This window comes from Pan troglodytes, chromosome 15 (genome assembly GCF_028858775.2).
Source record: "Pan troglodytes isolate AG18354 chromosome 15, NHGRI_mPanTro3-v2.0_pri, whole genome shotgun sequence".
In the NCBI taxonomy this organism is placed as follows: Eukaryota; Metazoa; Chordata; class Mammalia; order Primates; family Hominidae; genus Pan; species Pan troglodytes.
The window spans coordinates 35,659,610-35,682,047 of NC_072413.2; the positions used below are offsets into that span (position 1 = coordinate 35,659,610).

Below are 22,438 nucleotides of genomic sequence, written 5' to 3' on the forward strand. Positions count from 1 at the left end.
TTTGAAAAATAGCAAATACTTGAGTATATTTATGGCTAATTTGAGGAAGCCAAAATAAAGAATTCTTATACAGCAAGATTCCAGAGGAGGTAGGAAGGGATGGAATTTAGAATATCTGCAGAAAAGTTCACCTTGAACAAAAAGCTGGCCAAATTGTGATCAGAGACAGGAGTAAAGGAATTAAGAATAGATGTATTTGTAAATTTGAGGCCACAATTAGTATTAACCACACCTCCAACCCCCTACATAAAGTAGGGGTCAGTGTTGGCTTCCAAACATGAGAGGGTGGGCAGATCACCTGAGGTCAGGAGTTCAAGACCACCCTGGCCAACATGACGAAACCCTGTCTCTACTAAAAATACAAAAAATTAGCCAGGTGTAGTGGCGGACACCTGTAATCCCAGCTACTCAGGAGGCTGAGGCAGGAGAATCACTTGAACCTGGGAGGTGGAGGTTGCAGTGAGCCAAGATTGCACCATTGCACTCCAGCCTGGGCAACAAGAGTGAAACTCTGTCTCAAAATATACATATATATATATATATATATATATATGTATGTATGTATATATGTATATATGTGTGTATATATATGTATATATGTGTGTATATATGTATATATGTGTGTATATATGTGTGTGTGTGTATATATATATATATATACACACAAGTATGTATAATTCAAGAGCTGAAGAGACAGGAGATTGAAGTTGGAAAGTGGAATGTTACTATTTAAGTGAAATGCTTAAATGAAGTGAAGCACTCAGTTCTGAGCATGACCCAAAAACAGATAAATCGTACATATTGAATGAAGATATATCATAAGAAGAGACCTGCACAATGTGTGATGCATGGAAGAATGTTTGGTATCCACTCAAAAATTTAAGGGAAGTTGCGTCTTCCAGGGAGATTCCATGTTTCTCCTAAAACAAAAAGATACAGAGAACTTTCCTGCATCGCTGATGGGAATGTAAATTGATGCAGTCACCGTGGCAGACAATTTGGTGGTTCCTCAAAGGTCAAACACAGAATTACCATATGATCTAGCAAGCCCACTCCTAGGTATATACCCAAAAGAATTGAAAGTAAGGACAAGCAGTTACTGTACACCGATGTTTATGAAAGCATTGTTCATATTAACCAAAAGGTGGAAACCACCCAAGTGTCCCTCAGCAGATGAATAAACAAAATGTGGTATATACAGAGAATGGAACATTATCCAGCTATTCATTATTCAAAAACAAATGAAATTCTAATACATGCTGCAACATGGACAAACCTAAAGACATTATGCTAAGCGAAATAAACCAGATAAGAAAGAAAGATTGTATGATTCCACTTATATGAGGTACTTAAAATAGCCAAGTTCATAGAGACAGAAAATAAAATAGAGGTTACCCGGAGTTGGAGAAGGGGAATACGGAGTTATAAGAGTGGGAAATTATATGATTTACATAGAGTGGGATGATGAAAAGTTGTGGAAATGAATAATGGTGATAATTGTACAATATTGTCAGTATACTTACTGCCAGTAAGTTGTGCAGTTAAAATGATTAAAATAGTAAATTTTATGTTGTCATTTTACCACACATTTTTTTAAAGGTAGAGAGAACACTCTGTGAGGATATACAGAAATTTATTTTAAATGGGATTAGTTTAAGATTCCTGGGATGTACAACTCTAGGACGGGGGAGGAAATTATGAAAAAAACCAAGCTTAAGTTTCCTGCAAGCTCAAAGTCTACTTTAATTTGATTTAAATGAAAGTAAACAGTATTTCTTACACACCTGGTAAATGGTGCTTACAAATCTGTATGTGAAACACAACTAATTCATAGAAATATTAGTTTTTTCTACTAATTTTCCTATGTTATAGAGGAAATGAAAAGGTTCCATTTTATGTGAAGGAACCTAAAACTAACTGTAATTTTCAGATAGATTAAATGGATAGATAGAACTCATAGATAATGGATTATGTCTGGCAAGCAATACTTACAGCTATCCAAATCAGTTTACATTTACATATACATTTATACATGTATATTGTCATATTAGAGAAAGTTATTTACCAATATTTAAGAAAAAAATAAGGCTGGGAAAATATAGGATTAGGACAGGTAGCTAGAGCCTGGAGTGAGTCAGAATAGAGCCGGCATGTATACTGTGAAGCAGCAAAAGAGAAAACTTCGAGTCTGACTCTCAACTCTCCAACAGCCAAAACAATGGAGGATGTATGATCAGCTCTTCGTTTTAGGGGCAGATTAAAATATGATGATGGCTTTCATTCTACCTTTCCTTTGATTTTACTAATTAGTGGCCGGGCATGGTGGCTCACGCCTGTAACCCCAGCACTTTGGGAGGCTGGCGGATCACTTGAGTCCAGGAGTTCAAGACCAGCCTGGGCAACATGACCAAACCCCATCTCTACAAAAAATACAAAATTTAGCAAGGCATGGTGTGTGCCTGTAATCCCAGCTACTCAGGAGGCTGAGGTGGGAGGATCACTTGAGCCCAAGAGGCAGAGGTTGCCGTGGGTGGAGATCACACCAGTGTACTCCAGCCTGGGAAACAGAGTGAGACTCTGTCTCCCCAGTTTTTTTCTTCTTTACTAATTAGTGATACTGGCCTTTTTTTAAAAAAGTGGGTTTTTTTCCAAAAATCTTTTTTTTTTTTTTCTGGTTTAGTGTAAGAGCTACTGCTGGTAAAAACATTCCATTCCCTTGTATGGAAATAAGGAAAATGGAAATATGGAAATACAGGTTTATGAGTTTCTTTATTCTGTTTGTTTCCTTTGAGTTTTAGAATATTTTGAGTGCTAAGAAAATGAAGTGTTGGTCTTTTGTTTCTTTTGGCAGTTAGGAGCAGTGGCCAGTGAGATGGGAGGGTAGAGATATTAAACTTACCACTGTAGCTGATAGCTCTTTTGCATTAAAACGGAAAAGATAGCAGGAGAGGACTAACAATACAAAGATTTAAAATAAATTCCACATATTATAAAAGTGCTATTAGTAAATATTAGTACCTCCTGATTGCTATAGCAAATGCTAAATCCATTTGCAACACTTTCATTAATCTAAATCTAGACAGTTTCATCAAGAAAGAATCTTAAACTTGTAGGGATTAGATTTGTATTTAGTAATGATTTTTTTCCTGTTGTTATAAACCTGTAGTGCTGCATTCCTAAGTTCAGGAGGCATAATAATAACAAACTCTTTTCTAATTGAGGGAATGCCTGTTTCAATGTTTGCTGATTTTATAGTGCTTCCTTATATTTCCTTTCACTTAAAGTAAGTGTAAATTAAAGTGTTTAGACAAGAATTAGACCTTGTTGTTTGGCGCCAGTAGTATAGGATTTATTATACATATTATAATTAACAAGTCAGTGTGTTTTAAATTTTTATTATATTTTGTGTGATTCCATGTGTGAATTTGTAATGCCATTCAGAATATGGTAAAGTTGACATTTTAGAACAAAAATGTTGAAGAGAATTCTTCACTTTTTAAGGTAGTTTGTTTCCTATGATTGAACTAGTATTTTTTGATAATAATTATATGAAATACTTACGTGTTTAACATAGTGAAAAGTGGGATAAACATTAACCCTACTTACTGGGTTTGTAGTGTACATTTAAAAGTCATAGAAACCATAAAGATAGAGGCCAGATGAAATATACACAAAAAGAAAGTAAAATTCTTTATTTTTTTCTATATTACTTTAGTAAATTTTGTTCAGTATAGGTCCTTTTCTCTTTATATACTTTTTTTGGTCTGTGTATATACTGTCCTTAACAGTCAGAAATACTGCTGACTGTCACTAGAATCCATGGGGTTTTTTTGTTTTGTTTTAATGGTAGTGATAGTTTTTTACTGGACCATATGCTTTCTTGGTCAGAACTACGAGTTGATAAGAAAAGTCACTGGTGATTATAGCATGCAAACTATAGCCATGAAGCAATATTTTTCTCAATGCAAATCCCTCGTCAAGAGTGGGGTTGAACACTCGATCCTGACCTCGTTAGTTGTATATTCTAATCAGTGGTGTCAATTGGCCTACCCGGTGACATAAATTTTTTTATCACACCTCTGTTTTCTCTAATAATTAACTATCTATAGAGCTACATTATGGTACCATACTGCAACAGCTGTGATTAAAAAGAACACAAGAAGACTTGAATTACACTTCCATCTTTGGCATTAATCAGATTTTTTTTTTATTACCGTAGACAAGTTTCAACTTTGCTTGATTTCAGCTTCTTTAATTTTGACGTGAAAAGCTTTTTCTACTTCTCACATTTTATGAAATTTGTTACCCCTTTATATGGTAGATTAAATTTTTATTTAGTAACATTTAAAGTCAAACAGTCTTTTTATGCCATTAAGTTGTGTCTATTTTCAGGGCCTTTAAATTTAAAAATTTACAGCTGGCTTCACTGTTCAAGTCACTATATATATATTTATTGGTGACTCTGGAATGTAAAACAAAAAGAAAATTAAAATAGTTTTTTTTTTTTTTAAAAAGTATACATTTTCTGTATGTCCAGTGATTTGGACTATATTTATTAAGCATTCGTCTCTTCTTCCTCTCAACTTATAGAATATGGCATTTACTAAGCTACTTCTGAATGTTGATTGCCTCACCTGTAAACAGCAATAGTATCTAACCTGCTTAATATGAAAATCAGTGAGATGATACATCTGAATGTTTTTGAAAACTGTGAAGCACTGTGCAAAGGAGATATATTAATAAATGTAATTTATAAAATCACTTACAAATGTTTGCTGTCTTGAGACATAAGACAATTAAATTAGTAAAGAGGCTATTGCTACTGAAGTAAATTTGTATCTTCTATAGCTTTCTATCCAGAAGGACGTTTTTTGGCATTATCAGTTTTCACAATTTTCTGCGCCTTATTCAACACAGTAAGTTATAAGAATAAAACTAAATTTCAACATGTATAGCTCTCAATTGCTAATTGTTATTCTACAAAGTGACTCAACCTCCTTTTAAGAGCATTTAACAAAATATTTTGTCACTTAATGGTTGTGCCTAGCAAAGGACCCAGAGTTTGTATTAGAATGGGCTTGCTAATTATAGGTCCTGGAATTTGATGTTTCTAAACGTTGTTTCTATTAGCTTGAGAAAAATACAGTTTTATATTTTGTTAGATTAAAAAAGTGCAGTGTTTCCCTTGGTCTTGGCACTCAGAATCACTATTATTATAGGTCCACAGGTGGCAATTGCCTCCTACATAGGTAATCTTTGATTCATCGCTTTCTTAAATTTAATTTATAACGAGCTTTTGCTAGATTTTTCCTTGCAATCATTGTCACTTTTGCCTTTTCCTACTTAGACTACACCTGAATAATTTCATGCCCAAGCTTTTTTTGCTACTTTGTTTACTTGTCTTCTCCATCCTTACTTCTCTTAAGATTCCTGAAACTTTATTTTCACCCTCTGATTCAGCCATCAATAGTATTTAACAATACCACATTACATATATAATAAAGTCCGAACTCTTTAACGTAACGTTCATGAACTTCCTTGATATTGCTGCCATCTCTGTTTCTTTTTTTTTTTTTTTTTTTTTTTTGAGACAGAGTCTTGCTCTGTCGCCCAGGCTGGAGTGCAGTGGCGCGATCTCAGCTCACTGCAAGCTCCACCTCCCAGGTTCACACCATTCTCCTGCCTCAGCCTCCCAAGTAGCTGGGACTACAGGCACCTGCCACCATGCCTGGCTAATTTTTTTTTTTTGTACTTTTAGTAGGAATGGGGTTTCACCCTGTTAGCCAGGATGGTCTCGGTCTCCTGACCTCGTGATCCGCTCGCCTCAGCCTCCCAAAGTGCTGGGATTACAGGCGTGAGCCACTGCGCCCGGCCCTGTTTCTAGTTTAGTATTTCACCAATCATCTTTTTGCTTCCCAGTTTCATTCATATTTGTGTCACTGGTATACTGCTTCACACATAGTAAGCGCTCAACTAATATTTGTTACACTGAATTGACTATTTTGTGCACTCCCAAAATGGATTGTTCAATATTCCATGGACACACCCAACAATTTCCCACTTCAGTGCTTTCTCATGTCGTCATTTCCTCCTGGACTACTCCATCTCTGCCTATCCCATTTTTATTGAGGCTTCACATCATAATTTAAGTAACAGCTATTCTATTAATCCTTTTCTAATCTTGTCCGTTAGAAGTGATCTCACTATGTAAAATTCCTACCATAGTTATTCACAGTGGCTCTCTCGCAATACATACCTCATGCCTTCTTGTCCAATAGTTCTACGAATATGTGTCTTAACTCCCCTACTAGTGCTTCTGTTCTTTATGTATAGCAAGACTTTAGTAAATATATGTCCACAAATGAATAAACAATCAAAGTTAACACTAGATTGAAAGTTTATTCAGATGTAAAGTGTCTCCTGCACAATGTTTTTTTGTGTGCATTGCATATAATAAGAACTCATTGATAAATGTGTAAATGAATGAATGATTTTAGATGACATGAACCTAGTCCAGCATGTAGGTTAGTTATTTACACGGATGTGGGTCAAAATGGTGTCTCCATATAATAAAGCAAATATATCACCTACCAAAAAAATTTCTTTTTTTTTTAGACCTACAGTGTTCATATTTGAAAACTATCATTGGAAACATTTGTTTGGATTTTACCTTTCTTAAAATTTAGAATTAAAAAAAAAACTTAGGAAATTATCATTATCTACTGTTCATTGCAGCATTATTCTTAGAATGAAAAAATAAAATATTTTCCGTGGTTGCTTTGTTTGGTCTGCATATCATTGGAAAAAATATATTAAATTCATTGCCAAAATGAGATCTAGGAGATCTGGCAATGTGGGACCCTTAGGATTATAGTATGACATGTTTATTATTCAGGGTTCTTCAGAGAAAGAGAACCAATAGACTGTATATAAATAGGGCAAGAGATTCATTTTAAGAAGTTGGCTCAAACAATTGTGGGGCCTGGCAAGTCTGAAAATCTCAGAGCAAGCCATCGGGCTGGAAAACCAGTGAAGGGCTGATGTTGTACTTTTTAAAATTTTTTATTTTTGACTCAGGGTCTCGCTCTGTTTCCTAGGCTGGAGTGCAGTGGTGCAATCATAGCTCACTGCAGCCTCAAACTCCCATGCTGAAATGATCCTCCTGCCTCAGCCTCCTGAGTAGCTAGGACTACAGGCACATGCCACCATGCCTAATTTTTTTTTTTAATTATACTTTCAGTTCTGGGATACATGTGCAGAGTGCAGGTTTGTTACACAGGTATACATGTACCATGGTGGTTTGCTGCACCCATCAACCCATCATCTACATTAGGTATTTCTCCTAATGCTATCCCTCCCCTTGCCCCCCAACCTCCAACAGGCCCCGGTGTGTGATGGTCCCCTTCCTGTGTCCATGTGTTCTCATTGTTCAACTTCCACTTATGAGTGAGAACTTGCAGTGTTTGGTTTTCTGTTCCTGTGTTAGTTTGCTGAGAATGATGGTCTCCAGCTTCAACAATGTCCCTGCAAAGGACATGAACTCATTCTTGTTTGTTTGTTTTTTTGAGACCAACTCTCGATCTGTTGCCCAGGCTGGAGTGCAGTGGCGTGATCTCAGCTCACTGCAACCTCTGCCTCCCAGGTTCAAGTGATTCTTCTGCCTCAGCCTCCCAAGTAGCTGGGATTACAGGTGCCTGCCACCATGCCCGGCTAATTTTTGTATTTTTAGTAGAGACAGGGTTTCACCATGTTGGCCAGGCTGGTCTCAAACTCCTTATCTCAGGTGATCCACCTGCCTCGGCCTCCCAAAGTGCCAGGATTACAGGCATGAGCCACTGCACCCGACCCTGAACTCACTCTTCTTTATGGCTGCATAGTATTCCATGGTGTATATGTGCCACATTTTCTTTATCCAGTCTATCATTGATGGGCATTTGGGTTGGTTCTAAGTGTTTCCTATTGTGAATAGTGCCGCAATAAACATACGTGTGCATGTGTCTTTATCATTAAATGATTTATAATCCTTTGGGTATATACCCAGTAATGGGATCGCTGGATCAAATGGTATTTCTGGTTCTAGATCCTAGAGGAATCACCACACTGTTTTCCAAAATGGTTGAACTAATTTACACTCCCACCAACAGTGTAAAAGCATTCCTATTTCTCCACATCCTCTCCAGCATCTGTTGTTTCCTGGCTTTTTAACGATCACCATTCTAACTGGCGTGAGATGGTATCTGACTGTGGTTTTGATTTGCATTTCTCTAATGACCAATGGTGATGAGCTTTTTTTCATATGTTTGTTGGCCACATAAGTGTCTTCTTTTGAGAAGTGTCTGTTCATATCCTTCGCTCATTTTTTGGTGAGGTTGTTTTTTTTCTTGTAAATTTGTTTAAGTTCCTTGTAGGTTCTGGATATTAGCCCTTTGTTAGATGGATAGATTGCAAAAATTTTCTCCCAAAAATATGGAATGCTTCACGAATTTGTCTGTCATCCTTGCATAGGGGCCATGCTAATCTTCTCTGTATGGTTCTCATTTTAGTATATGTACCCAAGGTGAGCACTAATTTAAAAAAAAAATAGAGGCAAGGTCTCACTATGTTGCCCAGGCTAGTCTTGAACTCCTGAGCTCAAGCAATCCTGTCGCCTCGACTTCCCAGTGTTGGGATTACAGGTGTGAGCCACCGTACTTAGCAGATGTTGTGGCCTTGAGTCTCAAGATGCAGAATTTCTTCTTCCTTAGGGGATCTCTGTCTTCCACTGATTGGATAAGGTCTACTCATAATTATAGAGGCCGTCTATTGTGCTCAAAGTCTACTGATTGAACATGTTAATCACAGCAAAAAAAAAAAAAAAAAACCTTCACAGCAACATCTAGATTGCTGTTTGATCAAATATCTCATTACCATAGCCTAGCCAAGTTGACACATAAAATTAACCATCACACGTGCATTTCAACAATTGACTAGGGCCAGGTAAAAATTACCCTCTCTAAAAGGGGCATGCACTTGCCATTTCACCACACTTTCTATTCCACCTACTTTGTGAATTTAAAGTCATCTTCCTCAACCCTGTAGGTATTTAATTTTATGACCCCAGATGTATGTTGTGATATTACTTATAAAATGGATGTTTGTACACGTATACATATACTCTGGCCCCTGGCTACCTCTCTAACCTTATTTCTTAACATGTTTCTACTCTTGGTTCACTCCAGCCACACTAGGTTCCTTAATAACTCAAATATTCTAGGTATGCTCCCATCCCAGGGCCCTGCCATGTGTTTTCTCTGCCTGGAGTGTTCTACCCCCGGAATGTCACATGAGTCTGTTCCTTTACTTTGTTCAACTTCCTGCTTCAATGTCACAAGATCACACTATCTAAAATAGTGTACCCTCTTACTACATCACTCTATTTGTTACCCTCCTTTATTATTATTTTTTTTCATAATAGACATGCTTACATGACACTATACTGTATTAGTGGATTGTCCTTTAGGATTTTTTTTTTTAACCGCTGAATCTTATACCTGAATCAGTGCTTGGCATGTCTCTGATGCTCAATAAGTGTTTTGAATGAATGAGTATGTATTAAATATACGTGTATGCTTAAACATTGTGATACATTAGAAACTTAACAGCAGGTTGCCTGGGAAGTGAGACTGAGTCTAGCAGTCAGATTTCTTATATCCATGGTAAGTGAGAGAAGGGGACATTTTAACTTTCATTTCATACCCTAATAAAGTGTTTGAATTTAAAAATTTTTTATGTACATGTATTACTTTTGTATATTATAGCAATGAGTTTGTAAGTTTTGAAAAGACTCATGCATGGTAACCTGCACAAATTAAGCTTAATGCTTAGAATTGATAATGAAAAACTGATCCATGTTTTGGTATATGTATATTTATGACAATGTGGTTAATTTTTTAAAAATAGATTTTATTAGTGTTGTGCTTTACAAAAGGCAGGATTTATAAGGGAATTAAATTCCAGAGTAGACTTTATTCACCTGTGTTATGGAAAATATACATATAAATGATATCTTCACTTGCATTTTATGTTTGCCAAATATTTTTAACTGTTTTTGAAGGTATTTTACATGGCACTAATTCAAGCAGTTTTTAAAAGTAAAATAAGATGTTAAAAAAAATACTACCAATTTTAAAAGAACTATTAACCTGACATTCTTCTTCCACTTGATACAGAAGCAGGATTCTGTGACTGGTTAGAGATGAAGAGGGTGCCTTTTTAAAATAATTCAATCCTGTGAACACCAGCTACAGTCAGAAATGATAAGGAGAGGAGAGAATTCCTTCATATTTCAATAAATTTCACTCAGTTTAATTAGGTTTATTTAGTATATTTTAATTATAGATGTTTTCTTTTTCTTTACATGACACATGCATTAATAAATGAATTAAAGATTTTTATTGAATCTAAACTAGTTAAAAATATTTGGCAAATGAAAATAATAGCTAATAATTGAAGACCTTTGTTCAGGAACATTCTGATTCATTAATTGCAAAAACAATAAATGTTAAACATACAGTACAAGATCTAATAAACTGAGATCTTTAAGCTAGTTTTGATTTCTATAAACTTTCTAATGCCACTGCTGTCATAAAAAGCTTAGTAAATATTGACTGAGGATGATGATGACGATCCGGCAGTATTTTTAAGACTGGGTGGCACTGGCAGTACAGTCAGATATCCGGGACTTAACATTGTTATTTTGCCATGAGGCCCTTCCACCTGGCCCTATCCCAAAATTATAAATGTTTACCTATAGTTAGGTATTTAAATGTGTAAATATTCCAGATTCAATTATATGTGAGGTAGCTAGAGTTTTCATTCCTTAAATCATGAACTAGTTCTCTAAAGTTTAAATGATTTACAAGTCTGCAAGGGTCAAAATTGACTTGACTGAATGTTTTCCCCATAATTCCAAAAACATTATTTTATGAGTTCAGTTCAGTATAAAAATATTATGCCCCACTGACTATTCCAAACCTAAGATGTTTATGAAATGTATGAATTTATTAAGGTTTAATTTACTATTCTATTTAGTTGTTAAGCTTTAAATGTTGTTGTACAGTATGTCTTGTTCTCTTTAGGCATAAAAGGGTTTTATGACAATCAGTATTCTATTAATGTAGTTCCAGTTATTCCCCAAAAATATCTTCTAAAACTTCCTGGTTCTGATTGAATCACAACTGAACAATATTCAGTTACTATGTAAAGCAATCAAGAAGTTCAAAAGCCTAGAGATAGGGACTGGCTTTTTAGTTTAGTTTTATTCAATGTTAATCTGATAAAGATTTTCATTTATTTTAACCCATGGAAAGTTTAGTTGTCCTATCAAGCTTGGTTAGCTGTTCTAAACTATAAAAAATAAAAATTTTTGAAAAAATTACATGAAAAAAGGTGAAAATTGAGATTTTGTCCTAGAAAGTTGGACGCACTGTTCACTTAAATTATAATTAATAATGAAGAAAACGTCACATATTTCTAAATCTACTTTCATTAGGTCTTCCTTCACCTTTTCACTTGTAAAACTTTTGTTTTCCATTCATTCTTTTGTATGATACAGTGTTTTAATTCAGAGCTAACACCACAGTAAGACAGATGGTGCAGGTTCTGCCTTTCTAGCTGAGTGACCATCAACGGGTAATTAACCTCTCAAAGCCTCAATTTCCTGATCTGCAAAGTAAGAATTGTAATTATACCTGCCTCATATCATTGTTTTAGAATAACCAAATCAAATAATGCATGTACAATGCTTTACACAGTACTTGGGTACACTTAGGTATGTAATAAAGGTAACCCATTATTATTATAATCCCAATGTTGAGTTTTTATTGTTATCATTAGCTCTTTTTTGAGATTCTGTTAATACATTTATAACTTTTTTTTAGCTTTTTAGGCATTAAATGCAATATTTTGTGAACACAATATGCAATCATTTGATTTTTCTTTAGGAACAAGTTTTCGCTGTAGTTAAGATGGTTGATTTTTTTCTTGTGAGGCATTTAAAAAAATATTTTGTCAAAATGGCATGCTTGAACTTAGATTTGGCCCTTTTTGATTAACAGTTTGTTTTCAGGAGTTGTTTATTCACACAGCAACATTTTAGTGTTCAAAAATATATTGAGAAATTCAAATCTAATAATTTTCATCACTTGTCCCCTAACCTATGAAAAACATGTTTTCCAAAGAGTACAAATTCAAAGTATAACATTTTCTTCAATGTTTTGTGTTAAAACTGTTAACCTAGAAAATACAGATATAATTTTTAAAGCTATGTTTGTAATTCCTTCTGTCTTATATCTTGGAGTTCAATACATATGTTATCTTATTTAATCCCTTCAACATCCTTGTAAGGCATCATCCCTTTTTGGAGAGGAGAAAACTGAAACAGAGAGAAAACTAACATCCCCTAGGTTACATTAAGGCCATCAACAGTGGCATAAATATTATCTAATCCTCCTGATAGCTGGGCCTTTTACTTTGCTACTGGACCCCTTCCTCTACTCATGCCTCCCTCAGAAATACTGCTGAAGCAAAACTGGTACTTCAGCATTATTTCCCTAATTTGGATATGCTTGACATCTTTATTGCACAAAACACATCACTGAGACCATGTTAAAGGCAGGTTAACACAGTAAAAGAATCTGACCTGCTTTGGAGTTTAACAGTCTTTGTCTGTGTTCAACCAAACTGCACAAATTACAACCACAGTTGATGTCTGGATTTATAAATACACGCCCTTTGATTTTTTTTTGAACCTTTAAGCTCTAGCATTATATCATATGTTAGGCTACAAAAACTAAATACTGTGCCTAACAGCAGTTTTATTCATACAATCATAACAGTTTATGTTTATTAGTATGTTGTGGTATTAATATTGTTGTTTTATCTGTGCTTTAGCACAATCACTAATGTAACAACAATCATATTTAGTAGTAACCATTAACCAAATAACTATTTTGAGTTGTGTATGAATTTATTAAGAGCCTACTGTGTACTAAAGACTGTGCAGACTTTTGTGAAACATAGAGTTAACAGAGGATAAGATGCAATTGCTACCTTCAAATAGATTATAATTAACTGGAGAGAAAAAATATATACTAAAAATGAACATAGGTTACTATGTGCTGTTAAATGAAATAATTGGACACTTCCATGGCAAGTCATAGAAGGGAGAGATTCTTCTAGGCTTGAATAAATTTCACAAGATTTTATGGAATACTTGAGAATTGAAGTATATGAACCAATAAGATTCTGATAGAGAGGAGGAGGAAGAAGTCATTCTAGCCTGGAAGAACAGAATAAGCAAAAGTGGAGGTTTAATGAACATATTGTGTTATATTATGGAATTGAGAGAAAATTGCTGGAATTTTATTGTTAACATGTATTTAGTTTTTATTCTGTGTTTCCTGGAGAGCCTTGGGAATATAGAGCTTATTTTTTGAAATATTAAAAATTAAACTTATACTCAAAAGAAATACTTCAATACTTTATATAAAATTTAAAGCATCTTAAAAGCCTAAATACATTTTTGAAAAGTTTATGGAGAATTTTGGACATATACAACAGCCTACAGAATGAACTCTACATGTACGCATCACTTGCCCCTGAAAACGTCAACCCCTGGTCAATCAAATTTCATCCACAGTCTCATGCACATACCCCCACTCTCTGGTATTATTTTAAAGTAAATCACATGTACAATGTTACTTTACTTATAAATATTTCAGTAAGTATCATCTAAAAGATGAGGACTCTTATTTTAGCATAACCACAATACCATTAACATACTTAAAAACAATTTAACAATAATGTATTTTATTTAATGAATTTATTTTTTTGAGACAGGGTCTTCCTCTGTTGCTCAGACTGGACTGCAGTGGTGCAGTCACAGCTCACTGCAGCCTCCCCCTCCAAGGGTCAGTCTCCTGAATAGCTAGGACTACAAGCTCACGCCACCATGCCTGGCTAATTTGTTGGGGTTTTTTGTGTGTGAAGACAAGGTCTCACTATGTTATCCTAGCTGGTCTTGAACTCCTGGGCTCAAGTGCTTCTCCCAGCTCAGCTTCCCAAAGTGCTAGGATTACAGGCATGAGCCACTACACCTGGCCTACAAATAATTTCTTAATATCATCAAATATCCACTCAGTGTTAAAACTTCCAGTTGTTTCATGTCATAATGTCTAATTTGTTTTAATCAAGATTTAAATAAAATCCACACATTGCAATTGACTTATATACATTTTTATTATATAAACTTATGTGGCACAAGTACAGTTTCATTACATGTGCAAATTAAGTGAGGATCAGATAAGGGCTTTTAGGGTATCCATCACCTGAATAATGTACATTGTAGCCATTAAGTAATTTATCATTATCTACCCACTTTGTATCCCCTCACCTTTCTGAGTCTCTATTGTCTATCATTCCACTCTCTATGTCCATGGGTACACATTTTTTAGCACCCAGTTATGAATGAGAACATGCAATATTTGTCTTTCTGTGTCTGGCTTCTTTCACTTAAGATAATGACTTCCGATTCCATTCATGTTGCTACATGAATGGAATCTTTTTTCATTCTTTTTTATAACTGAGTAGTATTCTATTGTGTATATATGCCATATTTTCTTTATCCAGTTATCTATGATGGACACATAGGTTGACTCCACATCTTTGCCATTGTGGATTGTGCTGTGATAAACATACGAGTGCAATGTAATGATTTCTTTTCCTTTAGGTAGGTACCAAGTAGTAGTATTGCTGGATCAAATAGTAGTTCTGTCTTAAGTTCTTTGAGAAATCTCCATACTGTTTTCCACAGAGGTTGTCCTAATTTACATTCCCACCAATAGTATATGAGTTCACTTATGTCTGCCAACTCACCAACATGTTATTTTCTGACTTTCTAATAATGGCCATTCTGAGTGGTGTCAATGAGGAGGTCTCATTGAAATTTTAATTTGCATTTCCCTGATGAGTGGTGATGTTGAGCATTTCTTCATATACCTATTGGCTATTTGTGTGTCTTTTGAAAAAATGTCTATTCTTATCAACTGCCACTTTGTAATGGGATTATTTGGTTTTGCTGTTGTTATGTGAGTTTCTTGCCCTTGCCAGATGCATATTTTTCAAATATTTTCTCCCATTCTTCAGGTTGTCTGTTCACTTTGTCAATTATTTATTGTGTTGTGCAGAAGCTTTTTAGTTTAATCAAGTCCCATTTGTCTATGTTGTTGTTGTTGTTTGTGCTTTTGAGATCTTAGTCATGAATTATTTGCCTAGACCAATGAACAGAAGAGTTTTCCCTAGGATTTCTTCTAGGATTTTTATAGTTTTAGGTCTTACATTTAAGTATTTAATCCATCTTGAGTTAATGGTGAGAGATAAGGGTTCAGTTTCTTCTGCATATGGCAATCCAATTTTCCCAGCACCATTTATTAAAAAGGGCGTCTCTTCTCCAGTGTATGTTATTGTCAATTTTGTCAAAGATCAGTTGGCTGTAAATATGTGGCTTTCTTTCTGGGTTTTCTATTCTGTTCCATTGATCTGTGTGTCTATTTTTGTACCTGTGGCATGCTGTTTTCGTTACTATAGTCTCGTAGTATAATTTGAAGTCAAGTAACATAATGTACTGTAAAAAGCCTCTAGTTTTGTTTTGTTTTCTGTTTTTTGGGGTTTTTTGCTTAGGATTACTTTAGTTATTCATACTCTCTTTTGGTTTCATAAAAATTTTAGGATTGTTTTTCCCAATTCTATGAAAAATGATGTTGGTGTTTTGATAGGGCCTGCTTTGAATCTGCAGATTTCTTTGGGTAGCATGGTCATTTTAATAATATTAATTCTTCTGATCAGTGAGCATGGGATGTTTTTCCATTTGTTTGTGTCAGCTACAGTATCTTTAATCTGTGTTTTGTAATTCCCCTTGTAGAGATCTTGGCCACCTAATATGCTGGGATTGCAGGTGTGAGCCACCATGCCCCACCACTGTGGATTTTTCATAGATGACCTTTTGTAGGTTGAAAAAGTTTCCTTCTCTTTCTACTTTGTTGTGTGTGTGTGTGTGTGTGTGTGTGTGTGTGTGTCTATTGTAAATGGAATTGCATTCTGGAATTGGCTGTCAGCTGAATGTTATTGTTGTACAGAAATGCTACTGATTGTTGTACATTGATTTTGTATCCTGACACTTTAGCGAAGTTGTTTATTACTTCCAGGAGCCTTTTCACAGAGTCTTTAGGTTTTTTTAGGTATAAAATCATATTGTCAACAAAGAGAGATGGTTTGACTTCTTCTTTTCCTATTAAAATGTCTTTTGTTTCTTTCTCTTGCCTGATTGCTCCGACTAGGACTTCCAGGACAATGTTGAATAAGAATGATAGTGGACATCCTTGTGTTGTTCCAGTTTTCAAGGGGAATGATTCCAATTTTTGCCCATTCGGTATGATGTTGGCTGTGGGTTTGTCATAGATGGCTCTTATTATCTTGAGTTATGTTCCTTTGATGCCTAGTTTGTTAAGGTTTTTTATCCTGAAGGGATGTTGAATTTTATCAAGAGCTTATTAAACCTGCACATGTAACCCCGAATCTAAAATAAAAGCTGAAATTATAAAAATAAATAAATAAATAAATAATTTAAAAAATTGTTACTGAAGGTACCATAAAAAAAGAAGAAAATAACCTTTACAATAGCATCAAAAAGAATAAAATACTTTGGAATAAATGTAAGAAAAGATTATTCCAAGAACTTACACTTTGAAAATAACAAAACATTGTTAAAGAAATTAAAGAAGATCTAAATAAATGGAAAAACATCTGTGTTCATGGATCAGAAGACTTTATTTATACTGTTAAGATAAGAATCTACAAATTCAACATAATTTCTATCAGAATGCTAGCTAACTTCTTTGTAGAAATTGAATTCTAATTCTCAAATTCATATGGAAATGAAAGAAATCCGGAATAGCCAAACTGATCTTGAAAAAAGAGCAAAGGAGGCAGACTCAAACCTCTTGATTTCACAACTTACTGCAAAGCTACACTAATCAAAACAGTGTGATATTAGCATAAGAATAGACATCTTGAAATTGAGTAGAATTGGGAGTCTAGAAATAAACCCATAATGGACATAAAAAGAAATAGAAACTGAACAGTGCAATATCCGTTAAAGAAATTGAAGTCGAAAGCAGGAGGAGCTTTAGACCAGGAGTTTGAGACCAGTCTGGGAAATACAGTGAGACCCTATCTCTACTAAAAATTTAAAAATTAGATAGGCATGGTAGTGTGTACCTATAGTTCCAGCTACTGGGGAGGCTGAAATGGGAGGATTGCCTGAGCCCAAGGGGTTGAGACTACAGTGAGCTATGATTGCACCACTGCACTCCAGCCTGGGTGACAGACAGACTATCTCACCAAAAAAAAAAAAAAAAAAAAAAAAAAAAAAAAAAAGGAGGAGGAAGAGGAGGAGGAATTGAATTCATAATTTAAAACATTTTGCAGAGAAACTTCAGGCCCAAGTGTCTTCATGGTGAGTCTTGCCAACCATATAAGAAAGACATAATAACAGTCAACACAAACATTTTCAGAACATAAAAGAGGATGGAATACTTCCCAACTCAGTCAATAACATCTGTTTTACATTAGTATGAAAACTAGATGAGGGCATTACAAGAAATGAAAACTCAGGCCAAAGTCCTTCATGATGATAGGCTCAAAAAAAAAAAAAAAAAAAAACCTCTACAAAAACTAGCAAACCAAATCCAACAGCATATATAAAGGGTACTGCAGCGCAAAGGGTGGCAATGCAAGGTTGGTTTAACATTTGAAAATCAATGTAATTTACCATGTTAACAGAATAAGGGAGAGAAAATAATAATTTCAGTGGATGCAGAAAAAGCATGTGATAAAATTCAAAACCCATTCAGTTGTTCAGTCTGACTGATAAAGAACATCAGGAGAAAATTTACAGCTATTATATTTAATGACAAAGGCTCAATGATTTCTATGTAAGATCAAGAACAAAGCAAGGATGATCTTCCCACTTGAACTTTCTGAAAGAACCCATAATTATTAAAAATTGGAAAAATAAAACTGCTTTTATTTGCAGATGATATGTTGTACACAACCTAAGGATTCCTAAGGATTCTTTAAAAGAAACTGAACTTTTAAATTTCATTTTCTAATTGTTCATTGCTAATATATGGAAATACAATTGATTTTTACATATTGATCTGAATTAACTTATTCTAGTAGCTTTTTAAAGGTTGCATACAAAATAATGAGAAATTTAAGGATGAATTTAACACTGTACTCTGAAAACTACAGATTGCTGAAAACAATTATGGAAGACCCATGTAAATGGAGAATTACATAGTGTTCATAAATGGGAACACTCAATATTGCTGTGATACCAGTTCTCTCCAAATTGATCTGCAGGCTATATATTACCCTAATAAGAATTACATTTGTCTTTACTGTAGATATTGACAAGGTAATTCTAAAATTTATATAAAAATGCAAATGATTAGAATTGCCAAGGCAGTTTTATAAAAGACACAGTTGGAGGAATACCTGATTTCAAGATATATTCTGTAAAGTCACAGATATCAAGACATTGATATTGGTGAAAGAGTAAATGTATATATAGATCCAGAGGATAAGAGAATCCCAGCAGCACATCAAAAAGCTTATCCACCATGATCAAGTGGGCTTCATCCCTGGGATGCAAGGCTGGTTCAATATACACAAATCAGTAAATGTAATCCGGCATATAAACAGAACCAAAGACAAAAACCACATGATTATCTCAATAGATGCAGAAAAGGCCTTTGACAAAATTCAACAACGCTTCATGCTAAAAACTCTCAATAAATTCGGTATTGATGGGATGTATCTCAAAATAATAAGAGCTATCTATGACAAACCCACAGCCAATATCATACTGAATGGGCAAAAACTGGAAGCATTCCCTTTGAAAACTGGCACAAGACAGGGATGCCCTCTCTCACCACTCCTATTCAATATAGTGTTGGAAGTTCTGGCCAGGTCAATTAGGCAGGAGAAGGAAATAAAGGGTATTCAATTAGGAAAAGAGGAAGTCAAATTGTCCCTGTTTGCAGATGACATGATTGTATATCTAGAAAACCCCATTGTCTCAGCCCAAAATCTCCTTAAGCTGATAAGCAACTTCAGCAAAGTCTCAGGATACAAAATCAATGTACAAAAATCACAAGCATTCTTATACACCAATAACAGACAGAGAACCAAATCATGAGTGAACTCCCATTCACAATTGCTTCAAAGAGAATAAAATACCTAGGAATCCAGCTTAAAAGGGACGTGAAGGACCTCTTCAAGGAGAACTACAAACCACTGCTCAATGAAATAAAAGAGGATACAAACAAATGGAAGAACATTCCATGCTCATGGGTAGGAAGAATCAATATCGTGAAAATGGCCATACTGCCCAAGGTAATTTATAGATTCAATGCCATCCCCATCAAGCTACCAATGACTTTCTTCACAGAATTGGAAAAAACTACTTTAAAGTTCATATGGAACCAAAAAAGAGCCCGCATCGCCAAGTCAATCCTAAGCCAAAAGAACAAAGCTGGAGGCATCATGCTACCTGACTTCAAACTATACTACAAGGCTACAGTAACCAAAACAGCATGGTACTGGTACCAAAACAGAGATATAGACCAATGGAACAGAACAGAGCCCTCAGAAATAACGCCGCATATCTACAACTGTCTGATCTTTGACAAACCTGAGAAAAACAAGCAATGGGGAAAGGATTCCCTATTTAATAAATGGTGCTGGGAAAACTGGCTAGCCATATGTAGAAAGCTGAAACTGGATCCCTTCCTTACACCTTATACAAAAATTAATTCAAGATGGATTAAAGACTTAAATGTTAGACATAAAACCATAAAAACCCTAGAAGAAAACCTAGGCAATACCATTCAGGACATAGGCATGGGCAAGGACTTCATGTCTAAAACACCAAAAGCAATGACAACAAAAGCCAAAATTGACAAATGGGATCTAATTAAACTAAAGAGCTTCTGCACAGCAAAAGACACTACCATCAGAGTGAACAGGCAACCTACAAAGTGGGAGAAAATTTTTGCAACCTACTCATCTGACAAAGGGCTGATATCCAGAATCTACAATGAACTCAAACAAATTTTCAAGAAAAAAAAACAAACTACCCCATCAACAAGTGGGCGAAGGATATGAACAGACACTTCTCAAAAGAAGACATGTATGCAGCCAAAAGACACATGAAAAAATGCTCACTGTCACTGGCCATCAGAGAAATGCAAATCAAAACCACAATGAGATACCATCTCACACCAGTTAGAATGGTGATCATTAAAAAGTCAGGAAACAACAGGTGCTGGAGAGGATGTGGAGAAATAGGAACACTTTTACACTGTTGATGGGACTGTAAACTAGTTCAACCATTGTGGAGGTCAGTGTAGCGATTCCTCAGGGATCTAGAACTAGAAATACCATTTGACCCAGCCATCCCATTACTGGGTATATATCCAAAGGACTATAAATCATGCTGCTATAAAGACACATGCACACGTATGTTTATAGTGGCACTATTCACAATAGCAAAGACTTGGAACCAACCCAAATGTCCAACAATGATAGACTGGATTAAGAAAATGTGGCACATATACACCATGGAATACTATGCAGCCATAAGAAATGATGAGTTCATGTCCTTTGTAGGGACATGGATGAAATTGGAAATCATCATTCTCAGCAAACTATTGCAAGGACAAAAAACCAAACAGCGCATGTTCTCACTCATAGGTGGGAATTGAAGAATGAGAACAGATGGACACAGGAAGGGGAACATCACACTCTGGGGACTGTTGTGGGGTGGGGGGAGTAGGGAGGGATAGCATTAGGAGATATACCTAATGCTAAATGACGAATTAATGGGTGCAGCACACCAGCATGGCACATGTATACATATGTAACTAACCTGCACATTGTGCACATGTACCCTAAAACTTAAAGTATAATAATAATAAAATAAAATAAAATAATAAAAAAAGAGAATCCTGCACATATATGGTCAGTTTATCTTCAACAAAGAAGACACGGCAATTCATAGGGAAAAGGCCACCATTCAAGAAGTAGTGATAAAACAAGTGGATATGTAAATAATTATATATAAAAAATTAACATTAACCCTAACCTCACATCCTTCACAAAAATTACCATGACAGTTGCTTTTTCTTATTTTACTTTTTATTTCTACACCTAATATACTATCTGGCTGATAGTAGGTGCTAAGTAATGGTTTGTATAATAATAAACAACTACACTCTAGTTCTCCTAGTTTCTGAATCTAATTCAGTGAAAGATGCCCATCACACTTTTAGGAGGTGAACTTTTATGTTTTATCTTCAAAAAGATATAACCAAATTAGACTGGTTCTAGTTCCCTCATTTTACTGTGTCAACCTGGGTAGCTTTCCAATCATAGCTCCCTGAGGCACTCACCAGGCACTGAAATGCTTTATAGTTTCACAGAGGCAGAACAATGATATGTGACTGGAGGTAATTCAGTGCTGTTTGTTGATGGTGCTCATTTGCATTTTACTCCCACTGGCAGCTAGAGTCAACATGACTTCTACATTTATCTTAAATACTTTAATTCCAGTGAGCTGTTTTTTTTAATAATATAGATGTAACGTGACTTTTATTTTGCTCAAAGAACTTAGAGAATATTGGTACCTATCTTTTTAATGTATGGGTAGATAGGCAGTTATGAATGTTGGTAGGTGAACTAAAGAGATCAAATGACTTGGCCATTGACAAAGAAGAGCAAGATTGGAGCCAAAGTTCAGGACTCTTGACTGGTTTTATAAAACAAGCAGAAAGAGTGCATACTTTTGAGTACCTCTCATTGCAAGGCTGCAAACTGGATATGCTCTTAAATTAAAGACAAAAATAAATAAAGTCTGATCAACCAAAACTAAAATATTTCTCTCCAAAACTGTTTCGTCATTATTACTTCAGTCACTGCACTAGTGAGAGAACCCCAATTAGGTGCTAATAGTCCTTTATAACCCTTCAATACCTGCCAATCTTCCTTTAACGGGAGTCTCTGCACTATAGCACTAGCAGCCATAGCCAGTGTGGGCTAATGCAGGAGTGTAGAGATCATTGCAGAAGGCAGCACAGAATCTGAAGTAAGAAATGTGAATCAACATGTCCTGTACATGCTACTTAGTTTGAAACTGGTATTTGTAGTAGTTTATTTATAAAGTGCCCACAGTATCACTAGCAGGAAATCCTGTTTGTTTTCATTGATGTTGTTTTAAAAAGGTTCTAATACATAGCAAAATTCTTTTTGCTTGCCAAACTATATTTATTGACTTTTTTCT

General features: G+C 35.1%; 1 protein-coding gene and 1 non-coding gene across 51 annotated transcripts in view; one reads left to right on the forward strand and one right to left on the reverse strand.

Moving 5' to 3' along the window:
- Positions 1-22,438, forward strand: part of MIPOL1 (mirror-image polydactyly 1) — a 381,371-nt gene that overhangs the window by 229,427 nt on the left and 129,506 nt on the right. The gene's annotated exons all lie outside the window — the stretch shown is intronic.
- LOC112205532 (U6 spliceosomal RNA) lies at positions 8,461-8,565 on the reverse strand. Its single transcript, XR_002939471.2, has one exon. It is a non-coding gene; the product is annotated as a U6 spliceosomal RNA (small nuclear RNA).